Source organism: Apostichopus japonicus, chromosome 22 (assembly GCF_037975245.1).
Source record: "Apostichopus japonicus isolate 1M-3 chromosome 22, ASM3797524v1, whole genome shotgun sequence".
Classification (NCBI taxonomy): Eukaryota; Metazoa; Echinodermata; class Holothuroidea; order Aspidochirotida; family Stichopodidae; genus Apostichopus; species Apostichopus japonicus.
The window spans coordinates 17,071,355-17,086,470 of NC_092582.1; the positions used below are offsets into that span (position 1 = coordinate 17,071,355).

The 15,116-nt window shown below is 40.3% G+C and overlaps 1 protein-coding gene and 1 long non-coding RNA gene across 2 annotated transcripts in view; both read right to left on the minus strand.

Annotated features, from left to right (window-relative positions):
- LOC139964000 (flavin-containing monooxygenase 1-like) overlaps positions 1-9,807 on the minus strand; it is a 42,151-nt gene extending 32,344 nt beyond the window's left edge. Inside the window, exon 1 of the mRNA XM_071965294.1 lies at positions 9,705-9,807. The gene's annotated coding sequence lies outside the window, so the exon portion shown is untranslated. The remainder of the gene's footprint in view (positions 1-9,704) is intronic.
- A 2,852-nt stretch (positions 9,808-12,659) lies between these two features.
- LOC139963815 (uncharacterized) lies at positions 12,660-14,226 on the minus strand. Its single transcript, XR_011791764.1, has 2 exons — positions 13,618-14,226; positions 12,660-12,995 (listed from the first exon to the last, which is right to left on the minus strand). It is a non-coding gene; the product is annotated as an uncharacterized lncRNA (long non-coding RNA).
- Positions 14,227-15,116: the final 890 nt, after the last annotated feature.

Sequence of the window (15,116 nt, forward strand, 5' to 3'; positions counted from 1 at the left end):
AGGTCCAAGTCCATTTGGGGTCAGTAGAGGTCAAATTGTGAAAACCCGTTGTAAACATGATAACTTGGGAAGGGAAGGTTGGCCGGATCTCATATTTCAGTATGTATCTGTGACATGTTCAGTACAAGATTTTATTGAGGTCAATGGTCATTGGGAGTTACTAGACGCCGAATTGTGAAAACATTGTTTTATAAGCTACCGTATATATCTCCCACCGACCAGGCTATCAGATACCATGTGCCTCATACGAATAGGAGGCTATTAGCAATTGGAAATGAGCTTATGGGCATTCGTAGAATCTAAAACTCAGAACTGAAAACATTTTTGCATTGGCTTCAACGTGCCGCTCGGAAGCCTTTGCGTGTATTTTTTTTTATTGTTTGAGACATTACAGTAGGCCTAGCTGCTTATTTATGATACTACGTCATGTTTTACTTTGTTCATGGGAAAAGGTTAAATTTTCATACTACACAGAAACATAACTTTCCAATGTGAAATTACGTAGCACCATGTATCTGCCTAAGTGCCTAATCGTCTTTGGTTTCGATGAAATCGTAACCTATGCATTCATGCAGGCGGAGAGTGTGTGTATGCATGTATGTGTTTGCGTACACCGGCGGAACGCTGGCGTTTCTTCGGCGGTACGCTGGCGTTTCTCTGGCGGTCTGCTTGTGAAACACTGGTGGAACACCGGCGGTACGCTGGCGTTTCTTCGGCGGTCTGCTTGTGAAACACTGGCGGTACACCGGCGGTACGCTGGCGTTTCTCCGGCGGTCTTCTGGCGTAGTCGCCGGCGGACCGCCGGATTAAAGCCGGCCAAATCTCTGGCGTTCCGCCGGCTTTCCCCGCCGGTGGACCGCCAGTGGTGCAGCTGGCGGGCCTCCGGTGGACCGCTAGCATGATGTTATCTGGGCGCATGTGTTTATTGCGTGGAAACAGTTTTCAAACTTGTCGCAAATACACAAAGTTCAGTGGTGTATGTCTTCAGCTTACCGCATGCATAGATGATTCATCTTATAGAGCCTATGAAGGAATTAAGTATCACCATTTTTTACAAACTGCAGTTAAATTATACGGCGTAACGCAGGCGACCTAGCTGCTGGTATGATCATCTACCGAGTCACGCAACATTTGTTTTGTTCTAACAGTGCCACATACCAGGAAGAGTAACTATACAGTTCTGTGGAATGCATACCCTGGTTTGAGAACCCTGGATTTATATGCCTATATATTCTAGGTGTCAAATTGTGTAAACCTTGGTAAACACGATATCTCAAGAAGGAGAGCTTGGATCAATCTCGTATTTCGTGTGAAGGAGTACTATGTGAGTTCAAGACCCCTATTGTTTTTGGTGGAGGTCCAAGTCCATTTGGGGTCAGTAGAGGTCAAATTGTGAAAACCCGTTGTAAACATGATAACTTGGGAAGGGAAGGTTGGCCGGATCTCATATTTCAGTATGTATCTGTGACATGTTCAGTACAAGATTTTATTGAGGTCAATGGTCATTGGGAGTTACTAGACGCCGAATTGTGAAAACATTGTTTTATAAGCTACCGTATATATCTCCCACCGACCAGGCTATCAGATACCATGTGCCTCATACGAATAGGAGGCTATTAGCAATTGGAAATGAGCTTATGGGCATTCGTAGAATCTAAAACTCAGAACTGAAAACATTTTTGCATTGGCTTCAACGTGCCGCTCGGAAGCCTTTGCGTGTATTTTTTTTTATTGTTTGAGACATTACAGTAGGCCTAGCTGCTTATTTATGATACTACGTCATGTTTTACTTTGTTCATGGGAAAAGGTTAAATTTTCATACTACACAGAAACATAACTTTCCAATGTGAAATTACGTAGCACCATGTATCTGCCTAAGTGCCTAATCGTTTTTGGTTTCGATGAAATCGTAACCTATGCATTCATGCAGGCGGAGAGTGTGTGTATGCATGTATGTGTTTGCGTACACCGGCGGAACGCTGGCGTTTCTTCGGCGGTACGCTGGCGTTTCTCTGGCGGTCTGCTTGTGAAACACTGGTGGAACACCGGCGGTACGCTGGCGTTTCTTCGGCGGTCTGCTTGTGAAACACTGGCGGTACACCGGCGGTACGCTGGCGTTTCTCCGGCGGTCTTCTGGCGTAGTCGCCGGCGGACCGCCGGATTAAAGCCGGCCAAATCTCTGGCGTTCCGCCGGCTTTCCCCGCCGGTGGACCGCCAGTGGTGCAGCTGGCGGGCCTCCGGTGGACCGCTAGCATGATGTTATCTGGGCGCATGTGTTTATTGCGTGGAAACAGTTTTCAAACTTGTCGCAAATACACAAAGTTCAGTGGTGTATGTCTTCAGCTTACCGCATGCATAGATGATTCATCTTATAGAGCCTATGAAGGAATTAAGTATCACCATTTTTTACAAACTGCAGTTAAATTATACGGCGTAACGCAGGCGACCTAGCTGCTGGTATGATCATCTACCGAGTCACGCAACATTTGTTTTGTTCTAACAGTGCCACATACCAGGAAGAGTAACTATACAGTTCTGTGGAATGCATACCCTGGTTTGAGAACCCTGGATTTATATGCCTATATATTCTAGGTGTCAAATTGTGTAAACCTTGGTAAACACGATATCTCAAGAAGGAGAGCTTGGATCAATCTCGTATTTCGTGTGAAGGAGTACTATGTGAGTTCAAGACCCCTATTGTTTTTGGTGGAGGTCCAAGTCCATTTGGGGTCAGTAGAGGTCAAATTGTGAAAACCCGTTGTAAACATGATAACTTGGGAAGGGAAGGTTGGCCGGATCTCATATTTCAGTATGTATCTGTGACATGTTCAGTACAAGATTTTATTGAGGTCAATGGTCATTGGGAGTTACTAGACGCCGACTTGTGAAAACATTGTTTTATAAGCTACCGTATATATCTCCCTCCGACCAGGCTATCAGATACCATGTGCCTCATACGAATAGGAGGCTATTAGCAATTGGAAATGAGCTTATGGGCATTCGTAGAATCTAAAACTCAGAACTGAAAACATTTTTGCATTGGCTTCAACGTGCCGCTCGGAAGCCTTTGCGTGTATTTTTTTTTATTGTTTGAGACATTACAGTAGGCCTAGCTGCTTATTTATGATACTACGTCATGTTTTACTTTGTTCATGGGAAAAGGTTAAATTTTCATACTACACAGAAACATAACTTTCCAATGTGAAATTACGTAGCACCATGTATCTGCCTAAGTGCCTAATCGTTTTTGGTTTCGATGAAATCGTAACCTATGCATTCATGCAGGCGGAGAGTGTGTGTATGCGTGTATGGGTGTGTGTGTGTGTGTGACGCCTGGCTTGTAAACACGGTATCTCAAGTAGGAAAGCTTGGACCAATCTAATATTTGGTGTATATGAGTACCACATTGAGTAGATGTGCCCTATTTTTTGTGTTGCCTGTGAAGGTCACCAAAGGTCAGTTAGAGGCCAAAAACCAAAATATTAAAACAAGCAATAACTCCCATTGACAGGATCCGACATGGTTGATATTTTGGGACCAGTTGTGAATGGGGTAAGGGATCATTTCAAAACATAACGGTCATGTGATCCAAGGTCAAGAAAGGTCAATCAGGGGTCAAAAACTAGTATTTTTGCAATAACTTGAGAACCAAATGTCCATGAAGGTTGGGAGTTACGCTATTGTAATCAGGGAGTCGACCCGCATCTAGGTGACCTTTGACTTCAAGTTGACCTCCGGTGACCTTTATCAATTTTTTGGGTTATTTGAATTTTCGTGGCCATAATCGGATCTCAAAGGTACCTTCCGATCAAAATGGTCCATAGTTGACCCCTGTGCGACCTTCGTGTGCGAAGTTATCAGAGGTCAATGTTTTTGTTTTTTAATAAGTACAGTTAGGATGGTCGCATAGACTTGTCATGTTGCTTTTTGGAATCAGCGTGTCAAACTACATCTGACTGCGAGGTCAAAAGGTCAAAGGTCAAATCTTAAAAAATATGCTCATTTTAGGAGGTACGGGGCAAAACAAAACATAACAAAGATAAGTTTAAAAAATGTCCCTCAAGGTTGGGATTTTAGGACAGAGTGCACATCATCAAGGGGAAAATTTTTGATAAAAACCATTAGGTCATTCAAGGTCATTCAAGGTTGAGTATGTGCAAAAAACTCCCAACTTATGCTAATTTTTGCAACAACTTCTAGTCACGTAGTCTGACATGGCTGGTATATTAGGACAAGTTGTGAATGGAGTAGGGACACATTTTCAAAGATAACCGTGATGTGATCCAAGGTCACCAAAGGTCATTTATGGGTCAAAATGTGTTTTTTTTTCTCAATAACTTGTGAAACTACCATTGACGGGTCCGACATGGTTGATATTTTGGGCCTAGTTGTGAATGGGGTAAGGGATCATTTCAAAACATAACGGTAATATGGTCCAAGGTCAACAAAGGTCAATTAGGGGTCAAAAACTAGTATTTTTGCAATAACGTGAGAACCAAATATCCATCAAGGTTGGGATTTTAGGACAGAGTGCACATCATCAAGAGGAACATATTTGATAAAAACCATTAGGTCATTCAAGGTCATTCAAGGTTGAGTATGTGCCAAAAACTCCCAACTTATGCTAACTTTTGCAACAACTTCTAGTCACGAAGTCTGACATGGCTGGTATATTAGGACAAGTTGTGAATGGAGTAGGGACGCATTTTCCAAAATAACCGTGATGTGATCCAAGGTCACCAAAGGTCATTTATGGGTCAAAATGTGTTTTTTTTCTCAATAACTTTTGAAACTACCATTGACGGGTCCGACATGGTTGATATTTTGGGACTAGTTGTGAATGGGGTAAGGGATCATTTCAAAACATAACGGTTATATGGTCCAAGGTCAACAAAGGTCAATTAGGGGTCAAAAACTAGTATTTTTGCAATAACGTGAGAACCAAATGTCCATCAAGGTTGGGATTTTAGGACAGAGTGCACATCATCAAGAGGAACATTTTTGATAAAAACCATTAGGTCATCCAAGGTCATTCAAGGTTGATTATGTGCCAAAAACTCCCAACTTATGCTAATTTTTGCAACAACTTCTAGTCACGAAGTCTGACATGGCTGGTATATTAGGACAAGTTGTGAATGAAGTAGGGACACATTTTCCAAAATAACCGTGATGTGATCCAAGGTCACCAAAGGTCATTTATGGGTCAAAATGTGTTTTTTCCCGATAACTTGTGAAACTACCACAGACAGGGTTGAGAGTTACGCTATTGTAATACAATGGTCGAACTGCATTTGGGTGACCGTGACCTCAGGTTGACCTCCAGTGACCTGTATTAGCTTCTTTCAAGTTGATTCTTTGAAGTTTCGTAGGCATATTCCAATCTAACTTGTCCATAAGTGGACTCCTCTGCAACCCTAATGTGCGAAGTTATTAAGAGATTTGGTTTGGTTTTGTAATACTTGGTGTGTGGATTCATAACATTGAGTACAAGAACCCTATTGCTTTTGATGGAGGTGTGTATAACCACGTACAGTAGACTGACCTGTGTTAGAATGTCATAGTGTTATTGTAACAGCTAGTTCTGGTTATACTAACAAGCAGAAGTCTAGTGCATTAAAGTCATCGAAACCTCAATGCATTTTGCATTCTGGTTCACATAATGTATTGATGCTGTAGATCTGTACTATGGAGACTTGAACAGCAATCATAGGCCTAGACCGACTGAAATTTGGCGGGTAGATTTGTAAAGTCACGGTCGCTAAACTTTTAAAATATTTTTCGTGGCCTGAAAACCTTGAAAACATGATTTCTCATGGTAGATACTTATCATACATGGTATATGGATTTGCCATATTTAGTACAAGAATCATGTTGCTTGTGAGGTCAAATCTCCTTGAGGTCACCAGAGGTAAAAACTGAAAACCTTTTACATGATATATAACGATGGAAATCGTGGATACCTCTAATACTTGGTGTGTGGATTCATAACATTGAGTACAAGACCCCTGTTGTTGTTGTATTTTGAGTGTATAGCCATACACGTACAGTAGACTGCATGACCTGTGTTTATAATGCCATAGTGTTATTGTATTAAAATGTTGGTTCGGGCCATTTCTATTGTAACAGCTAGTTCTGGTTATAATAACAACCAGAGGTCCAGTGCACTGAAGTCATCGAAACCTCAATGCATTTTGCATTCTGGTTGTTTTACGATTTCATTCATTGGAGTGAGACCACGTAGAAGTTAGCTTCAATTTTGATTTTCGACTTTCATGATATATCGACTTTTGATATTCAGTGGCGGGGAGTGGATGTGAGGATCACACGTACCCGCATCTACTCCGGACGTACGCCCCTGGGCTGCACGGTCATGACGGTATCATATGATTTAGCATGCAGCATAAACACTCTATACTCTTTAACTCGGAGCTTACACGCAGGTATACATGCTTGCCATGCAGCAGAACAAATAGCGCATGCAAGAATCGTAAAGCAAGCAGTCAACTTAGCTATTTGTTTGCAATTTGCAATTTGTTGGGTGTAAGTTTAATGGCCTTTGCCTTTTGAAGGTAAATGTCAAAAAGCTCTTTTGCTCACAAAGTAAATATGATAATGCACACCCACAGTAGATAGCGATATACCATCCGCTTTCAAGCTCGCCCATGTGACGCCACTCATCAAGAAACCCTCGCTGGATCCTACCGTTCTCTCAAATTATAGGCCAGTGTCAAACCTTCCATTTGTTTCAAAGATTCTCGAAAAAGTTGTGTCATCCCGTCTCACATCCTATCTTGAACACAATGGTCTACAGGAGACTCATCAATCCGCCTACAGGAAACACCACAGCACTGAGACTGCCCTCGTGCGCATTCAGAATGATGTGATGGTAGCTCTTGGAGGTCAGACAGCGTGCCTGATGGTTCTGTTAGACCTTTCGGCCGCTTTTGATACGGTCGACCACCTCCAGCTTCTTAGTACACTCAGTGACCTTGGTGTTAAAAGTAGCGCCTTAAAGTAGATGACATCATACCTCAGTGATCGCCAACAGATTATGTGCCTGGGAAAGGATTCTTCTGACCCTCAGACGTTAGAATGTGGCGTGCCCCAGGGTTCGGTCCTGGGGCCTGTGCTCTTCACGGTATACACGTCTTCACTGGGTCAGCTCCTTCGCTCACAGGACATGGACTATCACTTCTATGCAGACGACTCGAGTCTGTGTCTTATGTTCCATCCCAATGACATTACTATCACTATGCACCGTCTAGAGAAGTGCATAACCTCAGTTCGGCAATGGATGTTACACAAATGCCTGAAAATGAATGGCTCAATGATTGAGGTGCTTCTAATATCATCAAAGCATCAGGCCAGAAAGATAGAGTGTCCAAGCATCATTATTGGTGACCATCAGGTGGAGCCTAGTGATGTGGCAAAGAGCATCGGTGTCATAATGGACAAACATGCCTCTATGGAGACCATATAACATCTGTGTGTCGGTCTGATCAGTACCATCTCTACAACATCGGAAGAATACGAAAATACCTCACCAGAGAAGCCACAGAGCAGTTAATCCATGCTTTCATAACATCTAAACTGGATTACTGCAATGCACTTTTCTGTGGACTACCAGTTAAACAAATAAAACGACTGCAAAGGCTCCAAAACATAGCAGCAAGGATCGTTGCACTAACAAGAACATCTAGTCATATTACCCCAATATTGCATGAACTTCATTGGCTGCCAGTATCACAGCGGATTAGGTTCAAAGTCCTTCTTCTTGTGTTCAAGTGCCAGAACAACATGGCACCTCCATACCTGCAAGATCTGATCCGTCTTTATCGGCCAACAAGAGCCCTACGTTCCGCTGGTCATAGTCGTCTGGAGGTTCCGATCACCAAGACAAACAGCTATGGGAACAGAGCTTTTTGCGTGGCTGGGCCACGCGTCTGGAATGAGCTGCCAGCTGAACTCAGAACTGTTTCTAGTCTTACGACCTTTAAATCAGAGCTGAAAACCTTCCTTTTTAGACAGCATTACTGCAATTTTTAAATTGTGTATTTAAATTTCTTTCATGTGCAATACTCAAACGTGCATGCTTTTTATTTTTCATACTCATTTATATTGTATTTAATTCTGCATTTTTACTACATATTTTGTGTCATATTTTTATATTTCTTTATTTGCTGTTACATATCGTTTTAGAGCATTTTTGTGGATTTTACGCTTTACAAAATAAATTAAAACAACTTAAAAAGGTGGAATGCTCACACAAAAACAAACAATAAAGGTAAAGTGGTGTGTTTACGTTGCACATGGACGTTGTATTAATATCAGTGGGGTTACTTAAACTTAATGTGAAATTATATAAATGGGTGTAACTTACATATCTCGGAACTCTTACTTCTTATATAACGACTCCACTGAACTTAATGGAAAAATAATACTTATCAGTCCCAACGAAAATAATAACAAAATCGCGGCGCGGGTCGACCGAATACAATTTGAGAACGAAATTGTCTCCTTGGGGAACTTCTAGGGCGGTTCACTTAGTTGGGGACGTCTCTGGGTGGGTGGTTCGCTGGATAGCTCACGACTCGGGGAAATAACCTCTTGGGGCGTCTCAGCTTGGGGCGTCTCTAGGAGGGACTGTTCATCACTCGGGTTGGGTCATCGCAGGGGATCACTTCCGGATCCAAACAAGGACGTAGAATTGAAATGGGGATTTATATATAGTTCCATCACAACAGAAAATTAGCACAACAAATAATAGGGTTACCAGATATTAGCACTGGATGAAATATACAGTAGTTCTGCCTCCATTGGTACAGCTTCGGGTGATACACCTTTATTAAATATGAAATTTCCTTGTAAAACAGTTCCAGGTGTTTACTAAAATAGAATATCCATTTGTAGAACAAGCTCCAGGTATTCACTAAACTTCTATAAAAACTCCATGGGTAAATAGTTTCAAGTGTCCATTTAACTTCTAATTAATTTAATACTGGTCCTCTACTCTATTACTGGTGAAGTTAGTCTAAGAAAATAATTATGATCTCGTGCCCAACCATTTCAAACTTATTCCTTCCCCTCTTCTCCTCTAACTATTACAAACTTAATCCTTCCCCTCTTCTCCTCTAACTATACAAACTCGGCGTCAGTGTCTTTTCTTAATTTTCCCCCTACCATGCTACCCTATTCACTCCATCCCATAATAATAAGAATACATCCCATAATGAAAAGAATACATCCCGTAATAATAAGAATACATCCCATAATAATAGTACAAGGCAACTCACACATGACCACCTTAAACCAATTAAACACAAAGGTTGGTTCATCTAATATTCATGATTTAGCCTTTGTCTCAACTTTCCCCATCTTACTCTAGACCAGCTTGCCCTCCACTTCCTGGTATCCGAGGTCCAGTGACCAACCAGCTGTCAATTAACACTTAATAAATAATGTACCAGACACATTACTTAACTTATGGTGTCCTTGGGTACATTTAAAATAATCATCTATCACAAAACATTCCTATCTAACCAAAAGAAGTTATAAAATTGTCTATTTAACCCAAAGTTCTGAAAAGGGATAGACTCTTGGAGCCATTCATATATTCCTAGAAAATAGGACCACACAAAACAATTACTTAGCTTAAGAAAAAGACAGGTCGCACAGGGCCACCCGACCCGAAAAACAAAGCTTACCTGACGTTTTTTTGCTGTAATATATTGGTATATCAATTCATGATTACAGAAATTATTGCCAGAGGTCCTCTTCATTGGTGTCGACTCAGCCTTATTCCATAGAAAGACGCTAACAACAGCTGTCGAGAAAGTATACAAAGCAAACAATATTTGCATCACTTCAACCAACTCCAATGAACTACCATTTATTGTAATCGCCCTCCACTCGAAGCAAATAACAATAATTGAATAAACGTTTTGCGACGACGATGTACCAGCTAATTCATTAATCTGCGGGATGAGAAACGATATTACTTTAAAATGAATCTCCGTGTATAAACCGAACAGGTGAGATGGATTTCACATAGGGGGATAATTAGGACACCACACTCAGAGACAAAGACACATACCAAGTTCGACATGGAGGACACGGAACTTAAACCCTGGCATAGTGTCACGTTGGTTACCGAAAGTTTCAACTGTGAATGGGGTATTTTTCTGCAGCGTAGAATGGTTTTTGAATTGCTGCCCAAGTAATACCCTTTGTGGCACTAACCATTAGTTCCGTTTGGGATTGGGGATGAGAGGGCTGGGGCGATAGGGTGCACAGTGTAGCATTAATGTGTCATTTTAAGTGTGTGGAGTCAAAGCCATTTCATAATGTATGTACTGGATGCTGATCTAAACATTTATCTGCACGAACTCGGTAAGGATTTTAAACTTGGCCCTTGGTCTGACTGGGCATGGGATGGACGTAGGATTTTTTTTAAGACTTCTCATTAATCGCATACACGAGTACTTCAGATTTGGATGGCTGTATGCCTGTGAATTTGCTGTTTATGACGACTGGTTCTTGCAGGGGAAACCAACCGATTGACTGCAATATGTTCTTCCTATATATATATATATATATATATATATATATATATATATATATATATATATGTATATATATATATATATATATATATATATATATATATATATATATATATATATATATATAAATGAAAATCGCAATGAGTTGGAAAATCAAGAACAGTGAAAAAACTTTCAGCCTCCACCGGGATTCGAACCATAATCAGCCTAGTGGTTAGGGTGTCCGCATATAAAGCGGGAGGCCCGGGTTCGAATCCCGGTGGAAGCTGGTAGTTTTTTCACTGTTCTGGATTTTCCAACTCACTACGATTGCAATTATATACAAAACCATCCTCCACTTATCACAAAGGGATTGCCACAAGCCATCGGTAAAAGAATCTCTACCCTATCGTCAAGCCATGATATTTTCAAAGAAGCAGCACCCGTCTACAACGCAGCACTCCGGAAAGCTGGGTACAAGGAGGAAATTGAACATAGAGCGAAGAGCAGCAACCATACCCAGAAAAAGAACAGAGCCAGAAAAATAATATGGTACACTCCACCATATAGCAGACGCGTTAAAACCAAGGTGGGTGCGCAGTTTCTGAAACTCGTAAAAAAGCATTTCTCTAGTGACCATGTCTTACACAAGATATTTAACAAGAACAACATCAAAATTGGCTATAGCTGTATGAGGAATATGATACTAATTATAAAAGCCCGCAATAACAAGATCATATCGATAGCAAACCCAGAGACCGGGGAAATAGCTTGCAATTGCAGAAAAAAAGAGCGACTGCCTGCTGCCCGGGGAATGTCTCGCCAGCGATATGATCTACAAGGCACTCAAAGGTCACTCACTACTGGTCAAGAGACAGCCGTATATATCGGTCTGGTTCAATTGCTCAGGTGGAATGAAGTAAACTATTAAAAAATGTGCAGAAAAATGTTGCATTGACGAGATATGATAAGTTGTCAATTCAACATTTTGCAGAAAATTGTTCAATTACTCAATTGGAAGAAAGTGAACAATTGAACATTTTGCAGAAAAATGTTCAATTGCTCAGTTAAGCAACTGAGCAATCCAACATTTTTCTGATTTTTTTTATAAGCTATTATCTTGTTATCTAAACAATCTACTGAAAAATGTTGACTTCATGGGGCAAAGTTTTCTTATGTTGATGGCACTTTAAGCTTCCGTAGCCTGATGATCGCCGCAGTGAGAAGAACCCAATGTGTACACTTTACCATCTTAAGTTATTCAATGCAATACAATGATGTAAGATTTCTGATCCATGAACAGTTGGTTTACTAAGACTCACTAAGATTTAAAGTACTGTGGACAGCATGCCCGCTCCACAGCATTTGTTACAATATATTATTTTGTTGAAATCTAAATCTAATTTGAAACTGTTTTGATGTAGTCATTTGTAAGTTACCGTACTATTCCTGAAGCAGAATTATAATCAGTTATTGTACTCTTATTGTTCAGTACTTCCCGGAAAATATGCAGCGCTACAAATTTGTATTAATTGGCATGTCATCATAACGAGTTCATTCGATTCTACGAAATTCGTTGTCATTGTATTTATTTTAGTTTAGTAGAACAATGTATTTATTTTTCATTAACCGTAGCTTCCTTAAAATTGCGATGTATTCTCATTCATTATTACAAAAAGGCAGCATGTTATGAAAGACACGATGAAAGGATTTTAGCATCGCAAAGTTCGTTTAGTACAAAATTCTCAAAAATATTTCCATAAATAAACAAAATATGAATTGTCACCGGTAAGTACAAGTTTATATACAAGCTTATTATATTTCTAACCTCTGCTTATTTTCATTGTTTTCAACCGTCTCATTGGATCTTATGTTGTCTGCCATTTCCCTTAAACAGTTCTTAGCAATAATCCACAAGGCAAACCCGGCTTAACATTTCAGGACTGACCTAAAATTGTTCCCGTATATTCTTTCAAGATTAACGCAATAGAAAGACATGGAAAGTTTACTTACCACTGTCACAAGTAAAGGAGTAATCCCCCACCTGGACACGTCTCAATCTGCTTAGCGTTCGACACCCGAGACGAATGACATAAATAAATGACAGACCACCAAGAATTTTGCGAAATGATACATATAATTTATTTACAACACGACCAATGACTTTTTGGTCTCGACAAAAGAAACATATAAATACCCAACACAAAAATACACACGTCGGTTAGCATTCGCTAACCCGACCAACCCTTCCAAACAACTCTACTAAGGATTTGCCCTATCGCTTAATTTTTCCCTATCGCTTAGATTTCTTCTCTATCGCTTAGATTTCTTCTCTATCGCTTAGATTTCTTCTCTATCGCTTAGATTTCTTCCGGCTGGTACCCTGCAGGAAGCTCCAGACGGTACGGCGAGCCCCTCACACCAGCGTAGCCGTCGGGCCCCAACACTGCAACCCTATATGACAAAAACACAACAAAACTACTCTCAGGCATGCGCCAAATGGCAAACACATGGCTATACTTATATCTATACCAACGAATATTGTCAAACTATGACGTCAAGAGCCCCTATCTGACGTAAAGTCAGCAAGCAACACACAACCAATATGGTGTCACTATTTACCAAATAATACCAAGAACCTCCGGGTCAACCCTTACCATGAAACACATAATAGCTACTCGATACTACATATCACAATAACAAAATGGCGGCAGCCCGATGTTTGGAAACAGAGCATGGTTAGAACGCCCTCAAATTGGCGATAACTACCCGTTCCACTACATATAATAACCTACAAAATCAATCAACCCAACCAAAGGCACTAAGGCGAACTTATAATTCGTACACACTTATACGACCTAAAAATACCTTAAATGCTTTAAACGCATTTGACCCCAAACAATTACAAATTCGTATGCCTAAGCATGGATAAACATTTTAACAAACTGACTGAATTGCGAGCCATAGATCGAGGACTCCTTCAAATACAATACATTAATTTCTCCACAAACCCTACTGTGCGATCAAAAATACAGATACCACTTAAATGCGTAATACGGACAAAAAATCAACTTACGGGATCGTCCTATTAGTAAATCCCGGATTAACTTGGTCAAACGGCCAGGGACGTAACACACAGTAAAACGGCCCTTTGCGGTGTACATATACACAGAAATGTGTCCAAAATGATTTCGTCGAATAAGACAAGAACGGATACACACAGTAATCCTCAGGATACGCTGATATGGCTTAGGCTAAAACGCAACGCCACAAAATATCAACGTTCCCAGTCTTTAGGCTCATACAAAGAAGCCTAGGCTCATACAAAGAAGCCTGGATAACGGCTAACACACAGAAGCCGAGGAATAAGACGGCGAAGACCGGACGGTGGTGAGACTCACACAGAATGCCTCATCCAACCACACCCCAATCCTTATATAGCGACCTTAAGTTGACCCCTGCCCTTACCCGCCAAAGCACAATCTACGAATTCCGATGTACCCGTTTCCCATTATGCACTTGCTCGGATCTACATACATTACCCGAGAAGAACCCGTCTCCCCATTGTTCACCTCCTGGGATTTGCATACATTACTCGAAAGAAGAAATGAACAATTTGCAAAGGCCTAGGCTGCCCTGTGGAAATTTCCACCCACAAGGAATGCTAAAATACAATGCAGGCGTGACAACCACATAAAGATAAAATAACACAAGTGAACGCAGCATCTTGATTAATGTTAAAACAGGTTCACGCTCTTTCTGTTTTTGTCCCGGCTTATGAATATATACACAAAATTTTGCTGTTATTTTCTTGCCTCTGATATCAGTTATGAACATTCAAGTTTCTCCTAGTTCTTTATAAGGAAACTGAACGAGTGAAGAAGCAGCTAAGTGACTTTCGAGACCACCCACAGACATTTAATTGTGACATTCCATAATATCCAGCAGTTTATTCCATACAAAAATAGAGTTCCTTTATTCCTACACTTTTTTTTTTTTGGCTAGACTTTCGTCACTTCTTGAAATTTACAAGTTATGTATAAATGAACATAATGGCTGGACTGCAAATGAAACACAGATGTAATTAGTTTTGATATCACATTTCTCGTGTTTATGTAAATATGTTTTTTATAATTAGCAGTCGCAAGATTAATTATGAAGTAATTATAATATTAATATAACGTATACTGAGAATGCTGAAGAGCAATATATTTAGAACCCTTCGTGGTCCTTCCATTTTTCTCCTTCTTCCTAGTTTACGTTTAATTTACAATAGTCTTACAGTCTTACTGGTTTCGTTTACATTTAGGTCTGAAGTTGCACACAATGTTATCCTATATGTAGCTTTTCATATTTCTAATTATTTGACATTGACATCATTTATTTCCATCATCAATTAAATACAAGAATGTTGAGCGTAACATTTTTAAGCTCACAGAAAGCACAATACAATATAAAGACAACATTCGTTGAATGGGTATATACATAGATAAATCAAGATTAAATGGAAATGGAGAAAAAGAAGCAAAATGCTTATAAATACTTTCCCCAGTTATGTATCTGTCTATACATGTA